The sequence below is a fragment of the Acomys russatus genome, chromosome 13 (genome assembly GCF_903995435.1).
Source record: "Acomys russatus chromosome 13, mAcoRus1.1, whole genome shotgun sequence".
Classification (NCBI taxonomy): Eukaryota; Metazoa; Chordata; class Mammalia; order Rodentia; family Muridae; genus Acomys; species Acomys russatus.
In genome coordinates, this window is record NC_067149.1 from 61,771,688 (window position 1) to 61,792,876 (window position 21,189).

The window sequence follows — 21,189 nt, forward strand, 5'->3', positions numbered from 1 at the left end:
TTACTTCTTCCTCTCCCATCCTGAACCAATGTGTTGTTTCCTCTCATTAGAAAACAAATAGGCATTAAAGGTTAGTGATAACATAAAACATGTTAAACCAAAAACTACAATATCAGAGTTAGGCAAAACAAACAAACAGAATGCAAGGAGTCCAAGAAAAGGCACATGAATCAGAGAACAGTTTATTTGCATACTCAGGTCCCCACCAAAACCCAAAACAAAACAAACAAACAACCAAAACCCAAAAAACAAAACTGAACTGGAGTACAAATATGTATGCAGAGGACCTGGTGCAAAGCTGTAAGAGGAACTTTTATTTGCCTATTTCAATTGCTGTGTGGGAGGCTTACTGCCTCCGTCTGCTATTCTAGGCCTAGTACTAGAAGCTTCTAAACTCTGTACAATCTAACCTAGGCCAGGAATGTTTTCAGCATCTGAGACTTAGTGCTTAATAAGCTCATCCTTATTTGTCCTTTCTGAGCTCATGGCTGGCAGGTTCAGTTCAGCTGTTCTGGCTCATCTCCTCTGCCTCCTGACTTATCCAGTCTGGCTTCTCTCTAGGTTCCTGAATTGCTGTGCTTGGCCTCAAACTAACTCAGCAATCTGCTCTAATCCTGCTCTTTCTTATTCTCTGGCTTGTTCTATCACCTGTGTCTAGCTTGGTCTCCCATTCAACCTTTCTCTGTAAAACTCTTGTGGTAAAACAGCCTACTCCCTCTTGGCAGTGAGTCATTATGAGCCAGTTAGAGAAAAGTTTAGGTATATGGCCTAGTATGTGTAAATATATTTTGAGTTTCATGCATGATTATTCTGGGATCATGTGGAAGGGAGGAAAAAACCTCTATAACAGGGATGTGCAGTTACTGAAAATCTACCCTCATTTTGTAGGCTGCTGTTTTGTCTTAATCATGGTGTCGATTGTCATACAAAGGATTTTCAGTCTCATGAGATCATATTCATTAATTGTTTATCTTAGTTTCTGTTTTGCCAGTGTTTGGAAGAGAAAGTATTCTGTGCAGCGAGTTCAAGGATGTTTGTTCCCCACTTTCTCTTCTGTCAGGTTTGGTGCACCTGGTTTTATGTTGAGGTCTTTACTGCATTTTGAGTTGAGTATTATGCAGGGTAATAAGTATGGACATATTTGTGTTCTCCTACATGCTGCCCCTTGGCTTGGCCAGCTTCATCTGCTGAAAACACTGCCTATTATCCACTGTGCATTCCTGGCTTCTTTATGAATCAGGTCTCCATAGATGTTTGTATTTGTGTTTGGGTCTTCAATTGGTTACACTGATCAACCTGTCTGATTTTACGTCAATACCATGACTATAGCTTTGTACTACAACTTGTAATCAGAGCTAATGATAACTCCTGCATTTATTTTCAGAATTATTTTTTCTATCCTGTTTTTTGTTCCCTCGGTGGCATTGCTTTTCCTGTGTGTGTGTGTGTGTGTGTGTGTGTGTGTGTGTGTGTGTGTGTCCAAATTTATCTGACAACTGTCCTTGTAAACTCTGTGAATAATTGTGTTGAGATTTTGATGGGGATTACAGTAAATCTGTAGATTGTTTTGGGTAAGATGACAATTTTTACAATATTAATCTTACCTGACAATGAACATTGGAGATCTTTGCATCTTCTGACATCTTCTTGACTTTCTCCCTTCCACATATTAAAGGTTTTTGCCATACAAGTCTTCCACTTGAATTAACAGTCCCCCCTCCCCAAGATATTATGCATTATTAGTGACTATTATGAATGGTGTTATGTTCATGACTTTTCAGTCCTTTTGTAATTTGTATATAGGAAGCCTACTGATTTTTGTGAATTAATTTTGTATTTATCTGTTTCCTTGAAAGTGTTTATCAGCTCTAGGAGTTTCCGCCGTGAAATGTTTTGGGTCATTTATGTGTACTATCATATAAGCTGTAAATGAAGACACATTGAGATACTCCTTTCCTATTTATATCTCCTGATCTCCTTCAGAGTTGTCTTGGTCCTCTAGCTATGACTTCAATTACTATGATAAGTAGGTATGAAGAATGCATGTCCCTGTCTTGTTGCTGTTTTTGTGTGGGGAAGTTTTGAGTCTCTCTCCATTTTTGTTGATGTAGGCTATGAGCCTGATTTACACTGGGTGGCATTGTTGTGTTGAGTAATATCCATTGTCTCAGTGATCTATCTAGAACTTTTATTATGACTTGGTGTTGAATTGTTTCAAAGGCTTTGTCTTTATCTAATGAGATGACCATGTGTTTTGTCATGTCAGTTTTTTTTTATGTGGGTGATTATGTTTATCAATTTACATATTTTGACAATTCCTGTATCTCTGGGATAAAACATATTTAATTATCATGGATGGTGCTTTAGATGAGTTCTTGGATTCAGTCTGCAAGTGTTTTCGCACCCATGTTCCTAAGGAAAAGTAATCTGTAATTTTCTGTCTTAAGTCTTTATGTGGTTTGGGTATCAGGGTAACTCTGTCTTATTAAAAATGAATTGGGCAATTTCCCTTCTGTTTCTGTTTTGTAGAATAATTTGAGGAGTACTGGCATTAACATTTCTTTTAAAATCCGGTAGAATTCTGTGCTAAAACCTTCTGGCCCTGGGCCTTTCAGGATAGGAGACTTAATGACTACTTCTATTTCACTAAGATTTATAGGTCTATTTAAATTACTTACCTGGATGGTCTTGATTTATTTTTGATAAGTGGTGTGAAATGAGAAAAGTATCTATTTCTTTTTCATGTCCCCATTTGACTACAGATTTTTAAAGTATGTCCTTATGATTATTTTGATTTCCCCAGTGTCTAATGGTATTTCCAACTTTAGTTTCTAATTTCGTTAATGTGGATAAGCTCTTTGCCTTTTTAGGCAGTTTGGCCAAGGTTTTCTGTTTTTTTGTTTTGTTTTGTTTTTGTTTTTTCAATTTTTTTGGCTTTCTACAAGAATCAACACTTTGTTCAATTGATTCTTTGTGTTTGGATGTTGTTGTTGATACCATTTTATTGATTTCAGAGCTCATTTTGATTATTTATTGCCAACTACTGCTATTCCCTAGGGGTTCTTCTTTCTGTTCTATAAATTTGGGATTAGATTTTAAGTTGCTAGTAGGAGATCTTGCCAATGTTTTATGTAGGCACATAGTTCAATGAACTTGCCTCTTGTAACTGCCTTCTTTCTGTCCCAGAGTATGGGTATGTTACATCAGGAACTACAAGTGCATGTTAGCAGCTTCCAAAATGAATGACAGAGACTTTTGCTACCTGAGCAATCACCCAAAACTCTCTACAACATTGGAGCATCATCTTCATCCTTCTGGCCCAATATATCTGACAGACACACTCATGAGGCAGAAGCCATATATTGGGGACCTGCTTACCCTGTCCTGGCAGAGTTTGGCCATCGACTCTACCTGTATCCAAGCTTGCCCACTTTTAGGCAGAATTAGAATTTTGCCCAGTGGCTTGTTTGCCACATTTGAAGCCATCTCCATTAGGAGGTTCTTTGGTGCTCATCATCTTCTTGAGGTAGGCTGGGTGTTGTCAGAAATTAACCTGTCTTGCTGCCAAAGGATCTTAAAATATTAAAAGCCTCTTTAAGAGCCATATTATGCAGATCAGTGAGGCTTTGAAATCTCTGATGAGTTTGAAGACCAGATAGTTTAGTCTTAAAAATAAGCTTAGTTGTTTAGGGGTTAAGATGGTTTTAGGTCTAGATAGATGTTTTAAGTTGACAGAGATGAGATGTGATAGAAATTTATTCTCATTCAGAATTTTAGAATTACCAAGATAGGAAAAACATTTTCTCAAAGGTTGCCCAAAACAATTAGCCAAAACACCATGAATGTAACATTCATATAATCCCTGATTGTTTTGTGGTTCTTCTTGCTGTATTTTTTAATTTATGTGTAATAATATAAATGTATGCCAATAAAATAAAATAAAATCTTTAGAAGAAAAAAAAGTACATTGAAGGATGTAATGCAATTAACTGATATAAAATTAATATACAGAGCCATCACCATGAAGAGTTGTAGTTGTATTTCAGAAATGGAAATATAGCAAACAGAAGCCTTAGAAAATACAATGGAGCTTGATATAATATAATTAATAATGTAAAGCTGGAAACAATAATTTCTTTTTAAGAAAATCTGAACAAATTAAACAAAAGATATAATTAAAGTAGTAATGCTTAAATTTAAGAGAAAATAAACCAGAACACATTGTGATTCAAATATATTAATAATAATACAGATTTTTGAGGGATAAATTAAATTAGATAAAATGTGTAAATGAATTCATCTAAGTTGTAAGAGAAAATGAATGAAATATTTTTGTCTAAATCTTGTATTTGTGTCATGCCTAAAATTTTTATTTAAATTTTCAAGTAAAATAATGTCAATAATACTTAATAGAAAATAAACATATAATATAAATCAGTTCAAAAAGTTGAGTATGCTGTTAAAATATCTATATGGTAGCTATAAATATAAGTTACTTTCTTTGTAGAATGTTCTATGTGTTTCAAAGACTATAAAATAATATAATGTAATTGCAACTAGAAAAAAATGTATGGGTATGTTGTGCTTTTATTCTCATTCAACTCTATAAAAGTCTTCAATTACTTTCTTAATTTTTGTATTAATTCAGTAGTGAGTTGTTCCATTCACATATTATAAGCTTTCTGTTGTTGTTGCTGTTGTTTAAATCATTCTTTATCAGTGATGGTGAGATCAGATTCAAGGTGTTATTTTAATTTATTTTATATTTGTTGAGACTTGCTTTCTTCCCCAGTATATGGCTAAATTTGGAGATATTTACATAAGCTGCTGAGAAGAAGGCATATTCTTTTGTGTTTTGGTGAGGAGTTTCAAAATTCCTGTTAGGTCTATGTAGTTTCTGATATCAGTTTGCGCTAGCAATTCTGTTTATTATGTCTGGTTGACCTATTTTTTGACAAAAGTGGAGTACAAAAATTTCCACATATCAGTGTTTTAGGGTCAATATGTCATCTAAAATTTGAAAATGTTTTAATTACACAGTGAGTGCCCTTGTATTTGGTGTATAGATGTTTAAAAATGCAATGTAATCTTGATCAATTTTTCTTTGATGAGTACGTAGTGTCCTTACCTATGTCTTTAGATTAGTTTTCATTTGAAGTATGTTTCATCAGAAATTAAAACAGCTATACCAGATTTTTCTTTGGTTCATACTTAGAATATATTTTTTCCTCATTTTATCCGAAATGGTGTCCATTCTTGGTGTTAATGTTTGTTTCTTGCGTGCAGTAGAAGCTTGGATCCTATTTTCTCATTCCCCCTGTTAGTCTGTGTCTTTTAATTAAGAAATTGAGACTCCTTATGTTGAGAGATATCAGTGTATAGTGTGTGTTGATTTCTGTGATGTGGTCGTGTGTGTGTGTGTGTGTGTGTGTGTGTGTGTGTGTGTGTGTGTGTGTGTGTGTTTGATTGTGAGTATATACAATGGTACAGAATCATATTTTCCCTCTTTTAATTTGTTGATATGGAATATTTATTCCTTCAATTTTCTTGGGTGTTGATAACCTCTTTGTTAGATTTTTCCTTCTAATGTTTTTTTTATGCCTATATTTGTAGATAGATATTTATTACTTAAACAGGATTTTTACATGGAATATCTTTATTTCTCCATCAAGTGTGATTAGAAATTTTTCTGCTTATAGTAGTCTGAGCAGGCATTCTTTGGTCTTTTATAGTCTATAGAAAAATTTTCCAGACTTTATTTCATTTAGAGTCTCTGTTGAGAAATCTTGTGTAATTCTAATAGGCCTGCCTGTATATGCTACTTGGTCTTTGTCCATTGCAGTTTTTAATATTCTTTCTTTTTCTTTATGTTTAAGATATGAGTCTTATGTTCTAATAATATTTTCTTTTCTTGTACAGTCTATTTGCTATTCTGTATGCTTCTTATGTCTTGATAGGCATATCACTTTCTAGGTTATGTAATATTTTCTATGATTTTTGTTAAAAATATTTTTTGATGCTTGTGAACTGCATTTTTTCCTTCCTCTATTCCTGTTATTCTTAAATTTGGTCTTTGCTTAGAGTTCCATATTTCTGAGATATTTTGCATCTTTTTTATTAGCATGTTTTTGACAGGGGTATCATTTACTCTATCATGTATTCAATACCTAATAGTCTTCTTTCATCTTCTGTATTATGCTTGGTGAGACTTGCCTTTGTGGTTCCAAGTTTTTTTTCCAAATTTTTCTCTTCCAGATTTCCTTTTAATGCCAAGTTTTAAATTGATTCTATTTCCAGTTTCAAGACTTGAACTGCGTGATTAATTTCTTTCCATTATTTGTTTATGTTTTCATATATTGTTTAAGGGAATTATTCATTTTTACTTTAAGAACCTCTAATATATCCATTAAAGTTCTTTTAGTGTCTTTTTCTTGTGATTCAGCTATGTTGCAATACTCAGGACCTGCTGTGTTAAGGTTGTTGGGCTGTAGTGGAGACATCATGCCCTGCCTGTTATTGATTATGTTTTTATTCTGACATCTGGATTTTGGAAGATTTTAATTCTAGGTGCTGATACAAGGTCTTGTGTTAGATAGGTGGAATTTTTTTGTTACTGCTCCTTGTTCTCAGTTGCCCTTTCTAGTTTTTAGGAAACCATTGTGGTTACTTGTTGTCTAGTAGGAAATTCTCCTTGGATCATAGGGCTTCCCAGGTAAATTTTATTTCTAATCATTTGGTGCTGGCATGCAGGAATGGGATGGGCTAGGAGCAGGAGGATCTGGGTGTCCATGGGGTAAGAAAGTCAGGTGGTCCTCCAGAGTCTGCTTAAGAGCTAAAAATAGGGCCACAGAATGAGGAAAAACCATAGCAAAAGGTCTGTTACAGAGCTGATGAGACTGGGAGATTAGACTGGGAGGGATGGAGGAAGAAGTGAAGATCTGCAGTTATCCCACCTGCATCTCTGGCTTGAATGGCCTGTGGGTAACCAGGCCATGCATGCTTGACTTGAAGGCTGAGAAAAGGCAATTAATAAGAGGAAGGAGGAAGGGGAAGATGAGTGTGACCCACTGGAGATGGGACCAGGAGAGTATGGAAAGCTGCAGCCAGTGTTAACCCTGTTACCTGTTTGCTGACCAAAGTGATTTCCCAGAAAATGCCTGTCACTGTTGGTAGCTGGGATAAAGAAATGAGTATTGGAATGAAAGTTGGGAGGAGAAGATCTGTGTAATCCACTAGAGGTGGGAAAAGGAGTAGGGAAAGATAGGAGGCAGCAGTTAGTGAACTGCACAGTTAGAGAGGAGACTAAGGGATGAGATTTGGGAGAAAAAAAATAGATAACGATCTGCAGCTATCCCACTTGCATCACTGATCAGAGTGATCTGTGGGTTCCCAAGGCTTATCTGCTGAGGTTGGAGTCTAGAATAAAGCAATGAGTTCAGTGGAGGTAAGTGAGGACGGGCAGACTCGTGAGAGGCACTGGAGATATGGGCACTGGAGATTTGGGCAAGGGTAGGGGAGATACATCAGCAAGTAATCTGTACAGAGCTGGGGATTTCAAACTCTTGTTACTTTGAACATTCCAGCTGGGATGTCTTGAGTGTCTTAGACCCAAGATAAACATTGTCTCCTAAATTATGAATGGTGCTTTTCAATTGGTGCATATTTCAGACTTTGCTGGTCACATTATCCCAGTACCTTCTTATTTTTTGTTCTTTATGTCATAAAAGCCTCTTTTCACACTTTTAATACTAGTTCCACTAGAGCACAACTCACTGAAAATTGTTACACAGTTTTTCTATAGTAAATAGCATCACACCAAGTGCATCTGTATATTGAGATATAAAGTATGCTTCCTAACAGGATGATGGCCTGTGTTGACTTTCTGAGCGTTAGTGTATTAAGTTGTTCACTGCATATATGAAAAGATGCTCAATGATATTGAGGAAATAAAATTAAATCAGGAAGTAAACATTTAAGTTTGGATGAAATTGTGCACTTGTGTCTTTGTTTTACCTTTGGAGTGAGATCACAAAAGAAAATAAAATGTCTTTTTTCCTTTCCTTTAAAATCAATGACTTTTCTAAAATTCCTATTATTTGTTTGTTTGACCACAATGTTCTACATTTTACCAATTTTTGATATTTTTAATTCAACTCTTGAATATTCTGAGCACATTATCATCATCATCATCATCATCATCATTATTATTATTGAACAACTATCAAGTGTTTATTGCCCCTGTTAGTAAAAGTTGAATCCTTTTTCTACCCTGACTCATAAAATTATCAAACTAATGAAAAGAATGGCAAAGGTGAACTTTAGATGACGGTATCTCTGTAATAATTGCAGAATACTTATTGGAAATTTAGAAAATATAGATTAAAAATCACCCTTGACTACTGTTTGATTAGTGACAATGATATTTATCATACTCTAGAGAATATTGCAGTTATATTTTGTTACAAAATGTAAAAGGGAGGATTAAAACCTTTTAAAATCAATAATCAGTTATATTACCCCCCAAAATCTTTTGATTTGTTTGTTCATGATTCATCTTGAGTAGCTTATATCACAATCACAGTTATAGCAATATTCATAATTGTAAATCTTTAGCAAATAAAAATATCAATTTCTAATGATCTATAAAGTATTCCTTTGTGTATTAGACAGAGCTTGAGAAATACAAGTTTTTAAAGTTTTCTTACTCAAAAGGTAATATGCATTCGATTTTTTAAAATAAAAGTTATTGAACTTCTAATGATAATGACCTTTTTCTAGTAATTTGCAGCATGTATTATTCCTTTAGGAGAACATTATGACGCTTCCTGGTGAGATGAGCTTTTCTATGTAAATGCTACCCTTTTAAGGTCAAAATCTACACTCACTTAATGAAAGCAAATGAAAAATGGTCAGGTGTTTAATATACACAAGACAGAGAACTCATAGCTTTTTCATAGTCATGTATAATAGCATACTTTAAGATAGCTGCAACTACTTTAATATGTATATGAATTAATATGTATCAGCATTACATATAGACACACTTTCTTATATGCATATTTATAGACATGCATTTTTATAGGCGCATTTATGCACACAGAAAAGTTTTCATACTATCACATAGACTATTATGTTAAATGGTTGAGCCTTAACTCATAGTAATAGAACATGCAAAATTACTATAAAAATTATTAAAAATACATGTTCAGTAACTCATATTCAGGCACATATATGTTCTAATATAATAGTGAATCTGAGGTTCATATAAAATTATAGAATTTTGCAGCTTAAATAATATATTGTGTATGAAAGTCACTCTGTCAGGTGTCAACTTTCCACAAATGGTATTTGAGCCCTTTAAATATCTTCCCTATGTAATTGTCATGAAGAAATTTAATGCAAACAATATTTAGAGCTCTTCCCTTCCACTAGCATCCCGTTGGTTCACAAGGTGATACGGTTCAAACTAGCTAAATGCCAATATATTATAATTACTTTGGTAAAAAACCACCTCAGTGAAGGAAAAAAAAAAAAAAGAATAAAAGACACTTAAATGGAAGGGAAATTCAATGCGTGCAGAACATGCTCAAGAACAGCATTTGCCCATAAAGCTGTCAAATGGCACTGTTAACTACAGCAATTTATTCCATAATTTAATGTAATCTTGACCCCTGTCACATGTTAATACACCATGAAGAATAGTGGGTAAAAAAAACATGCTTATTAATGAATTGTAGAGTAATGTGACACTGTTTTTTACCACTTTCTTCTGAAATATCTTAATATTGGAATTAGTGAAGCCTAGACCATTTCCATGTGTAATTATGTCTGTCCATTTATTGCTAGCTAATGCTGTGATTAGGGGACATTTAATTTTTAATTATGCTGGAAGTAGCCAGTTGAGTTTTCTGAGTCAAGGGATATAGGGCTAACTTTAGATACAAATGCTTAACATAGATTTTAATTTGTTAGGAAATCTAAAATGACACAAGGGACTTAGGATGGCCACTGTTAAAGTGACAACCTCCACTGCTTACTGAGCTGAATTAAAATCCTTAAATGTAAATGAAAAGATATGATTCACTTTTTCTTGTTGGGGATAATTAAGTATCATGATGAATTTTGTTGGCCAAAGTGTATGGGTCCTCTCATTTCTAAATTGCCCACTGTGGTGGTGACTAACACCTGCAGCCTGAAGGAATCTCTGTGACCCAGGAGACAATTGCCCCAGCATGACTTGTGGAAGAGCTTATAGCTTGGGTTATATGGAGTGGGAAAGAAATACCCTGAATAAAAAACATGCAATAAGATGGGCTTCCAGAAAACCATAAGTAAGTCCCGACACCAGGTTCATCTCTCAGATTCCTAACTTCAGACACATGCTCCTTCCCCATCATTGTGAACTGTACTTCAATTCATGAACCTAAACAAAGACTTTTTAAAAGTTGCTTTGTAGGGGTTACTTCAGCAGAGCACTTAACTAATATAAACCCACCAGACTCAGCTTTGCATAAAAATATCCATGTTAACATGGATTGTTAATTTCTTTATTTTCCAATTCTCATACCTTTAACCGCAAAATAATTCCTTCTTCTTTTTTTAAATCTATTTTTAAATTAGTTTGTTCATTTTATATTCCAATCGTAGCCCCCTCCTTTGCCTCCTCCAAGTCCCTTCCTCCCTCCTTTTCCCCCCATACAGTCCCCTAGTCCTCAGAAGGAGGTGCCCTCCTCCCTAAGGAACTGATCCCAGACCATCAAGTCTCAACACAACTGCCTGCATCCTTTTCCCATTTGGCCTGGCAAGGGGGCCTCACAGGAGCGGAGGTCAGAAGTGATCTAAGAGCAGACCATAGAGATCATGTTAGAGAGTTCCTGGTCCCCTTACTACGGAGGCGCTATGGAGACTGAGTTGCCTTTCAATACATGTGAACTGGAGACCTGGGCGCTCCCCATGCCTGGTCCTTGGCTGGTGTATCAGTCTCCACAAGGCCCCCTGGGCCCAGATTTTTTGGCACTGTTTGCCTTCTTATGGAGACCTGTCCCCTCCAGGTCCCTTCTATTTCCCTACCCCCAACACCCACACACACTTATCCAAAACTCACCCTGGTCTCTGCCCAAAGTTTACCTGTGGGTCTCAGCATCAGCTTTGATCCCCTGATGAGTGGAGTTTTTCAGAGGGTACCTATGAAAGGCTCCAGTTATGTTATATGAGAACAAAATAAAGACTTAAGCTGTAGATAAAATTACCCTCTTTTCGAATACTTGGTAGGAAGATGCTTTTTATTTATTGCCCCCCCAGCCTTTATTTGATCAGTTAACCTAGTTATTAATATGTGACTAAATTAAATTAATTGATTTAGTGTGAAAATGGCAAAATAATCAGAGCTAAACTTTGTAAACAAATAGCCATTTCACTATACTAAATTGACATTTAATGTTATAAATGTTTTGGAGAGCACACCGTGTTACGCTCTGATTTGAATTGGCCTGATATCACTGGGTGAAGCAATGTATAGTAACAAAAACAGAGTAGAGTAAGGTTATGAGTGTCATTAAACTTTACAAATGCAATTTTTCTAAAGAACTCTACATAATGAAAGATTATAGCAGCTTACAACAGTATAATCTTATCATTGTTAAAATTAGTAGATTTACAATTTCCCTTTCCTACGTCAGAGTCAGGATATATTTATAGAGAAGGATTGGGGTATCAGTGATAAAAAATAATTTCAATTTACCCATTATGTTATTAATTCATGTTCCCTTAACACCTCCCAATAATGGTCTTATAGCAGACAATAACCCATGCCTTGCCTGGCTTTTCTAAAAGAAACTCGCAGCTTTCTACTCTATCTTGTACCTAGGCTAGATATAAATGTCTTAGCATTTAACTTGGGCTTGCTTACATTTTCAGAGGTTCACTCCATAGTCATTATAATGGGAAGCATGGAGGCATGCAGGCAGACAGAGTTCTGGAGAGAGTTCTACAGCATGACATCAGGCAGCAGGAAGAGATATCTGCTGGGCCTGGCTTGGACTCTTGAAAACCTTAAATCCTACCCTCAGTGGCACAGTTCCTCCAACAAGGCTACACATCCTAGTCCAAGGCCACACATCATATTTCCTACAAATGGTGACACTCCCTATTGATCAAGAACTCAAATATATGAGTCTATGGGTGACATTTTTGTTCAAATCACCACAAGACTTTTGCTTATTACCTATCAGCTACATACAAACCAGCCAAGCCATCTGAAATGTGGATATAAGACACTGTAATGGAATATTGAAAGGGTATATCAGTATCCTTGGAGATCATAAAATTTTCCATTCAAATTTCAATCTGTTCAGTGAGAGGATCTCCTCTGTAGTTCCATTGAAAGTGGTGTAGATTTCCTTCTCTAGGACCTCCTATATTCAAAGTTTCATAAAGATATCAATACCTCACCCTAGTGTCTATTAACAAAATGTTTTAACCTCCTCACAGAATATTTGGCTACTTGCTGAATTTTGTAAAAAAATTAGTTACAACCTTTGAGTACTTCCCTGAAGGAATCTAGCCTGAGAGCGAGTATGGTTTCCCATTCTTACCCGTTCAGTTCCACTCATGTTTTCTAACCATCAGAACAAATTGTTGCCAAAAGTATAGGTTTCACTTAAAGACAAAACATCATAATCATAAAAAAATAAGTCTCCTGCTAGTTTTGTGAGCAGTGAGTATGGCTTTTGTCGTTAAAAAAAAAAATATGGATTTCTGGGGGCTGGAGAGATGGCTTGGTGGTTTAGAGCACACATTGCTCTCCCTTGAGTTTGATTTACAGCGCCCTCATGTGGCTGCTCACAGCCACCTGTAATTCCAGATCAAGGGGGATCTGGTCCCTGCAGACACCTGCACTCATGTATACACATATACACAATGACAATAAATAATGAATATTAATGATAATTACATCACTTTAAAAAGAAGTCAAGTTTCCTTGCTGTCTTTTTGACATCAATTAAAGTGTACCCTGAAGCATCACATTTGCTAAATTTTGAGAAATGGACCTAACAACCCTGTTCTTAGCTACCTTCTTCTTTAAAACATGCCTGAGCCTGAGCCAGGCCTGATGGTACCTGTGTAATCTCAGCACTGAGGAGACTTAGGTAAGATACAATGACTTTGAAGCCTACCTCATCTGTATTGAATGACAGTGTCTCCAAAAAATTCATTACTAGAGCCTGGAAGATGGCACACAATATAAAGCTACCTGCCACCAAGCCTGAGCCATGAGTTCAATTCCTAGAGCCCACCTGGTCAAAGGACAGAACTGTCTCCTACAAGATGTTCTCTATCATATATGTCTCTTATCATGTACATTCACACTTGATCACATATGTGTGGACATACTAAGTTAACAAACAGATGAACAAAAAATTAATAATTGAATGTGTATAGATATAATTGACAATATGTATAGATATAATATATTTAATAAGAAATATATTGATATGCACACACATAGATGTAGAAGGAAGGATGGGGTCACGACCCCTTCAGTGGAGTCTGTGTGACAAACGATACTGCACAACCCGAGGCGACAACCCTTACCCAGGAAGAGCATCCTGGAATGGGTCTGATGTTCCTGACAGGAGTAACTGATTGCAGCCTTCTTGTTTTGGAACATAATGCCTTTTCCCCCTCTACTCTCATATCAGAATTTTTCAAACATAACTCTGTTGCTATGAGACATCATAACTTGGGACTGCAGCTAAGGGTCATTCAGGCTCAGCGTTTACAGCCAAGTTCCGCTCCACTTATTAAAACAAACATGGCTAAGAATTAATCACCAGTTAATACTTTATTTATGACTTTTTCAAATAAAGTGTTTAAGAAAGCTACAGATAGTGATTAGAAGACCTAAGAAAAAACTGTCTTGACACACAGATGTTTGGCATAATGAGAGAACATTGACCTTTGATAAAGAGGGCACATGTGCACTGTTACCAAGCTAATGACTTAAGAATGATGATTCAAGATTGATGACAACATTATTACTCTGCATCCTGTATTTTGACTTGTATGAAAAAAAATATAACCACAGAAACACTCCCCATTCCAAAACATGTATATAAAAACCTTGCTTGCTTGCCTGCAAAATACACTCAAATTCAAACACTCTCCTGGTTTTGCCTCAGTTTGTCACTCACCTGTTTTTGTCCACCGATGCTTCGAGAACTCTCATTCCTAATGACCCAGGACCTACACCCTACTGAGACGGTCGACAGCAAGAGAGAAAGGAAAGAGAGGGAAGTCTAGAATATTAGCTCAAATGCTCTAATTCAATACAGTGTTGCATTACAGTAACACTTGCCTGGTTAAAGGGTGGCTGTATATGTAGTCCTAAATTCTCATGAGCATATAAGCACATACATTTTAACTTCCTCAAACAAATGATTGCAAAACTTAATTATTCTCATTATTATTCTCTTAATTATTCATGACTTAGAACTTTGAAAACATTATGATCACATAAATTAAGATATTTTCTCAACCTCTGTTTTCCCAACAAGGACCGCCCACCATCTTGATTAGTGTGTGTGTGTGTGTGTGTGTGTGTGTGTGTGTGTGTATTTCTATGCAGATGCTAGTCACTTGGACCTTAAAACAAATGCTATTATTTCAAGCCAACTAGATATTTTTCTATATTGACAGTCAATTCTGGGAGAGTTAACTCCCAAGCCCACTGCACTGACTTTTCCTCTTCCCATCAGTGTCAATGCTGAAGTGTTTACATCACATGCTCCTGCCCTTTGTTATTATGAATAGAAAATACAAATGTTCCTATTTCACTAAGCTCAGAAGTAATTTCTAATCTTTTTTCACAAATATAATCCCTGAGGATAATCTTATAACCAAAAATCAAACAGTTTGGTTTTATTTTAACTGGATTTTTTTTTTTCAGGTTTGAAATAAAGTGATGTGATAAAAACAAGCATGCGTTAAAAGTTGTAACAACTTAGAGTTTTCACACGCTATTCCCACTCTAATTTGATTAATGTGTTCTTACTCTTTTTGTACTTCCTAATAACGTATGTATCAATGTCATGATTCTGTACTTCCACACATCCGGTGTAGTGTACACTATCCATCACTTCTGAGTGGATAAAACTCTTCCATGCTCTTTTTACAGCGTACAATCTAGGTATCTCGGAACATGGCTGCCTTTTTTCCAGTATCATTTATGTAACTTCCATTATTAGAACTCAGTCATTCACACTGCTCTCATTTCAGCAAATAAGACAAACATGATAAAATCCTTCTACACCTCAGTGATGACTTCTTGCACAAAGATAATAATGCTTTGAATTACTAAGATTTTGTTTTTTCTAGGCAATTTCTTAAATTAAAATGATAATAGTGAAATGTGTTGCTTCAGAAATGTTACAGTTTAGAATTTAAATTCTTATCTGTGTCTATGCAGAAATATTTGCGTGATAAGTAATCTAAATGTGTACATATGTATATTATTATTCATGTATTATAAATGCGTGATTAAAAGACACAGCAGAGTAATTAAATGACCTTGTGAAATCACTTGGTATCCATTATCATGGATGTTTTTCAGATGTCACAGCATCCTGTCAATTTTCCTTAGAAAGAAATTTATTTCCTTTGTATTTTGTTGATGAAGAAATTAATATATAGATTATTAGAAACATAATGTTGGGGCTTCTGCCAAGGATAATGTCTATGCATTTACCTACAAGGATTACCCTAAGTTAATTTTTATTTTCTGTTTTCATGTGTAAATATGACATGAGAAAACAAACAGAGATAGTAAGGCTAAGATAGAAAAAACGTAAAGGTGATGAAAGGCAGAATGAAGGAATGAAAATACTTTTGTGTAGAGCTAATTTGAGCTTAGAAAGTTGACAGCTAAATGAAGACTACCAGAGTAAAAAGAGAGAGTCAAAAATAAGCGTTTGGAAAAATGGTAAATGAATCCAGAACATAAGCTAGTGAGAGACAAGCTTCTTGTTGGTTACAGAATCCCTGCGTCTTATTACTAGATACCATTCTTTTTATAGGATCAATGAAGATTTACAAATGTCCCTCTTCTGCTCATACAAAGAACAGAGAACAAGCCTTAATTGTTCTGTACATCCCACACACCCATACATTTATCATTTTAGGACTGCATAATGTCTCTGAGAAATTATATGTTTTGAGAAAAAGAGAACTGGACACTGGAACTGGATCAGACCTGACAGAATTCATTCCTCTCAGCATGCTTAACACTGACATCCTGAATCCTTCAAGTTCGAGCTCAAAGTGCTTCAGTGCTGTTCCTCATCACAACAGGACAGATCCACGACAGCTTCGAAGAAAGTTTCCAGTCCCATTTGGTCCAGCATTTCAGACTGTCCTGTACAGGACTTCTATTAAGCCTGGAATTTCTCAGCATTTAGAAACTGGATCAAAAATGCTATCCCTAGCGTTTTTACCCATTTTCCCCAATTTTATGTGGGCCCATACAAAGGTACTGCTCACCCCAAATCAGGCAGAAGAACTTTAAGAGAATGACACCCCATTTCCCTTAAGAGAGTTGGATATAAGTTATTTTTCTTATTCAGAGAGAAAACAAGGTAAGACACAGAGATGTCTCTCTTTTCCTTTATCTTTCATTCTGAGGTTTGGAGATAGAGGTTGAAAAGAAAGAGGGGGGATATAGAAATATATGTGGTTTATAGGTCAAAAAGTAGATTACGGAATCTACTCCTCAATTTAATGGCTTAATACTTATTCACAAGGTTATTTTTAATTTATTGACATAGAATTTTATATATTGGTGCAAAATAAGTTTAACTTTGATACCTTGTTATAGAATTTAAATTTAAGATTAGATTATTCTTAACACACATTATCTATGTTTCTACTCTAATATGAAGTAGTATACCCATACAATTCAATTGTAAAGCAAGGTTTACTTCCAAACTTTCAAAGTACTATTGCAGACTGCTTATGATAATTAAGTAAGTTAATTGTTAGTTGATCAAATCATGGTCATGTCTATTTTAATCATAAGAATATACATGTTAGGTTAACAGCTAGGATTCTATGGAGAGATAAAGTGAAATAAATAAAGTCTTAAAAATGCTCAGAGTCCTACAGAATAGAGCATTTAAAGATGTTTTTATTACTTTAAAGATTCTTTGACAATAAGATAGGTTAACTCCTGACAACACACAGCCTATCTCAAAGAAGAGGATGAGCATCAATGATCCTCCTTACAAAAATGGTTTTAAATATGGCAAACCAACCATTTGCAAAATGTTCTTTTTTTGGCCACAGACAAAATTCTTCCTAAAAATGGGCACTTGGATGCAGGCAGAAGCGTTAGCCAAACTCTGCCAAGACAGGGTAAGCAAGTACTCAATAGCTCCTCCCTAACAAATATGTCTGTCAGATGTATTGGCCCAGAAGGCTGAAGATGATGCCCCAACATATTAGAATTTGGGGTGACTATTCAGGCAGAAAACTGTCTATGTCATTTGTTTTCGTTTTGGAAGCTTCTAACCTGCACTTCCGGTATACTCAGATAATTAATTTTATTCCATCTCAGGTCTCTGATGGCGCTGAAGACAAGATAGTTTACTTTTACAATTAAGCTTAGTTCTTTAGGGCTTAAGATGTTTTTAGGTCGAGATAGATGTTTTAAGTTGATAGAGATGAGATATGATAGATATGGATTTACACTCAGAATTTTCGATGCACCAAGATAGAAAAGATATTTTATTCAAGACTGTCAAATACAAATAGCCAAAATACTAAGAATGTAAGATTTATATAACATTATGATGGGTAGCTCTGGGTCCAGGGGTCCTGCTCAACTATGGCACCAGCCAAGGACAATACGTGTTGTAAACTTTGAACCCCTACCCAGATCTAGCCAATAGACAGAACATTCTCCACAACTGAGTGGAGAGTGGAGTCTGACTTTCACACAAACTCTGGTGCCCCATTTTTGACCTCGTCCCCTCGATGGGGAGGCCTGGTGACACTCAAAGGAAGGATAGCAGGCTACCAAGAAGAGACTTGATACCCTATGAGCATATACAGGGGGAGGAGGTCCCCCTCAATCACAGTCATAGGGGAGGGGAGTAAGGGGAAAATGGGAGGGAGGGAGAAATGGGAGGATATAAGGGATGGGATAACCATTGAGATGTAATATGAATAAATTAATAAAATATATTTTTTAAAAAGATTTATATAATTGCTGATTGTTCTGTGGTTCTTCTTGCTGTAGGTAGTTTATTGAAAATATGTGTAATACTATAAATGCATATGTAAAATAAGAAAAATATTTCTAAAAAGAGAGAGAAATATAAAAAAAAATGTGGGTAGCATTTCAGCAATAGACCTGGCCTGACGATCTAATGGATTAAGTTAAGGAGGTGAATGGACAGAAGTATTTGTAATTCAGGTTGAATGCAGGCCTGGGTAGGACGGAAATAATGTGGTGACTTTTGGCCTGTTAACACTGCCAGGAGTAGGGGGTATAATTAAGGATCATTACATGGCCATTATGACATTATTTGACATAACCCATGCCATCAATTTTCCATAGAAGGTGGGCGGATCCATGTTGTTTTCTTTCGTGACTCATTTGGCCTTATTTACTATAACAGTAACTATTGTCTGGGTAGATGAGCCCATATCACATAAGGTTGTCTCTTCACAGCACACTGAATAAGACAGAAGCATTCACAGCTTATTCAGTGGATACAAGACCTACATCACCATAGCCATTTATGTCAGTTCTCTGAAGCCAGGTTTTAAAATATGGTTAAAAGTTTAAAAATCTTACTACCCAGAGTTGATCATAACATCATACCTTGTGTCAAATAGTCCTGCATAAGTGCAACTTTACCAGTATCTGAACTATCAAGCAAACATTTTCACCTTCTCAAGAAAGGCAGAAAGACAGAATCATTACCATTGTTAATGTGTGTGTGTGTGTGTGTGTGTGTGTGTGTGTGTGTTTAGGTTGCAAGGGTTTGAGTGGACAGATGGCCTCTATATTGGCTCATATGATGACATTTCCATTAACATTTTCAGTAGTTGTCAAATCTAGTTTTATTTTTAGATTATCACATTTTATTCATAGTTTTTTCTTAGCTAATTTCTCTAGCTAAATCTTGCAAAGCTTTTTTTAAAAAAAGAAAGTAGTGAAGTTAGCAGTGATCTTCACCTTGTAAAAAAAATCCTTAGAGGACAGCTTCCAGAATCCCCCCATTGATATGATAGTAACTTTAGGATTTAAACATAAAGACATAATTGTGTAATCCATTCTATACATACTATATGAAATTGAAGTACAAATGATGTTGCCATTTCTTACTCTCCTCTTCTGTTTCCAATGAAATAAACTTGCCTAAACTGTTCTTTTCTTAATGTGATATTATTGACAAATTCACATACAATGAACAAGCCTTTCAATACATGTGAAAATACTGCTTGGTCTTGATACATCATTCTTTACTGTGTGATTGCTTCTGGTTTTCAAGAACTTTTTCTCTCTTCTCTCTTCTCCTGTCTTCTCTTCTATTCTCTGCTCTTCTCTTCTCTCCTCTCTCTTTTCTGCTCCTCTCCTCTCTTCCCTCTCCTCCCCTCCTCACTCCTTCCCTCTGTTTCTCTCCTTTTTCCTCTCCTTTCCTTCCTTACACCCCTCTTTCTCTTTCTTCTTTTTGAATATTTATACAGTGTTTGATTTCATTTTAAAGAAAATATTCTCTCAGAATAAGTTTAAAAATTTTCTCAATTTTTCTAACCTTGAGAAGACCTTATGAAGTCTTGATTTACATGCTTCTCAGGATTTTAATGAAAATCACATAAGAAGAGACAGGTTCTATGTTTTTCTTTTTAAAATGTTTCTTTTTGTTTTTTGGGTTTTTTAAAGTATTTTGGTGACTGTCAAAAATAATTATTAATCTACTTAGATTTTTCATTTTAGTTTGTAACTATTACTTATCAACATTTATATTTTCTATGCTTCTGGAATTAACTCACTATGTTGCATAGTTTATTTGTATACATTAAGGTGTCAACCTTATAATCTTTTTCTATATCTGAATCTCCAATATAGTAAATATTATTTATAATTTTACATGTTCTTATCATTGATATTAAATTAAAAATATATATGTATATATGGTGACATTTACTATATAAATAATTGAATTCAAATACACATATGTGTATCCGTGTGTGTGTGTGTGTGTGTGTGTGTTATTTGGAACTATCAAGGCAATTTGTTTACTCATTGTCTCCTCTTCAGAAAATAAGTTGCATAAGCCACACATCTAGGAGATGTATTCTTATGTTTCTGGGAAATGCAACTAAAGGTGTCTCCAAGAGTAGGTATTTTTACAGTATAATAAAAATTCACTGTAACTATAAATTTATGCTGCTGTAAATACCAACATTTATGGCAACTTCTACAAGAACATATTTAAAATGATGCTAAAATTCGATGCAACAACTTTTACTTAGTTAAAAATTAAGATCTTAAATGCATTTCTTTTAGTTTTTGAAGCTTTCATTGTCTTTGCTTAATTTCTCAAACTCTCAAATCATATCAGGGTTCTGTGGATTCAGAATCAACTCAGGAAAAAGTTAAAAGACATGACAGCATCTTCGTGTATTATTCAAATATACCAATTAATTATGCATACAATTAATATTAATTTATAATGTATTTGATATATACTTTAATACCTAATAAAATGATTATTACTGTAAGAATAGATAGATGCATATTTAGGAATTAAAAATAATAAAATAGTTTATATTTTCATTTGTTTCATAACAATACATTTGGTTATTCAACCAAAAATGATCCCAGTCTGCTAAATACTGCAGGACTTTTCCATTTCTTCTCATTATTATTGTTATTTTTAATATGTAAGTGTGTTTCTCTCTGTTTCTCTGTCTCTCCCTCTGCTCTCTCTGTCTCTGTCTCTCTGTCTCTCTGCCTCTCTCTCTCTCTCTCTGTCTCTCTCTCCTCATCTGTGTGTGTGTGTGTGTGTGTGTGTGTGTGTGTGTGTGTGTGTGTTTATATAGATACAAATTCGCCACAATGACTGTGATAATCAGAGGTCAACTTTCCAGAGTTTGTTTTGCTCTTCAGTCATAGCATCTGGG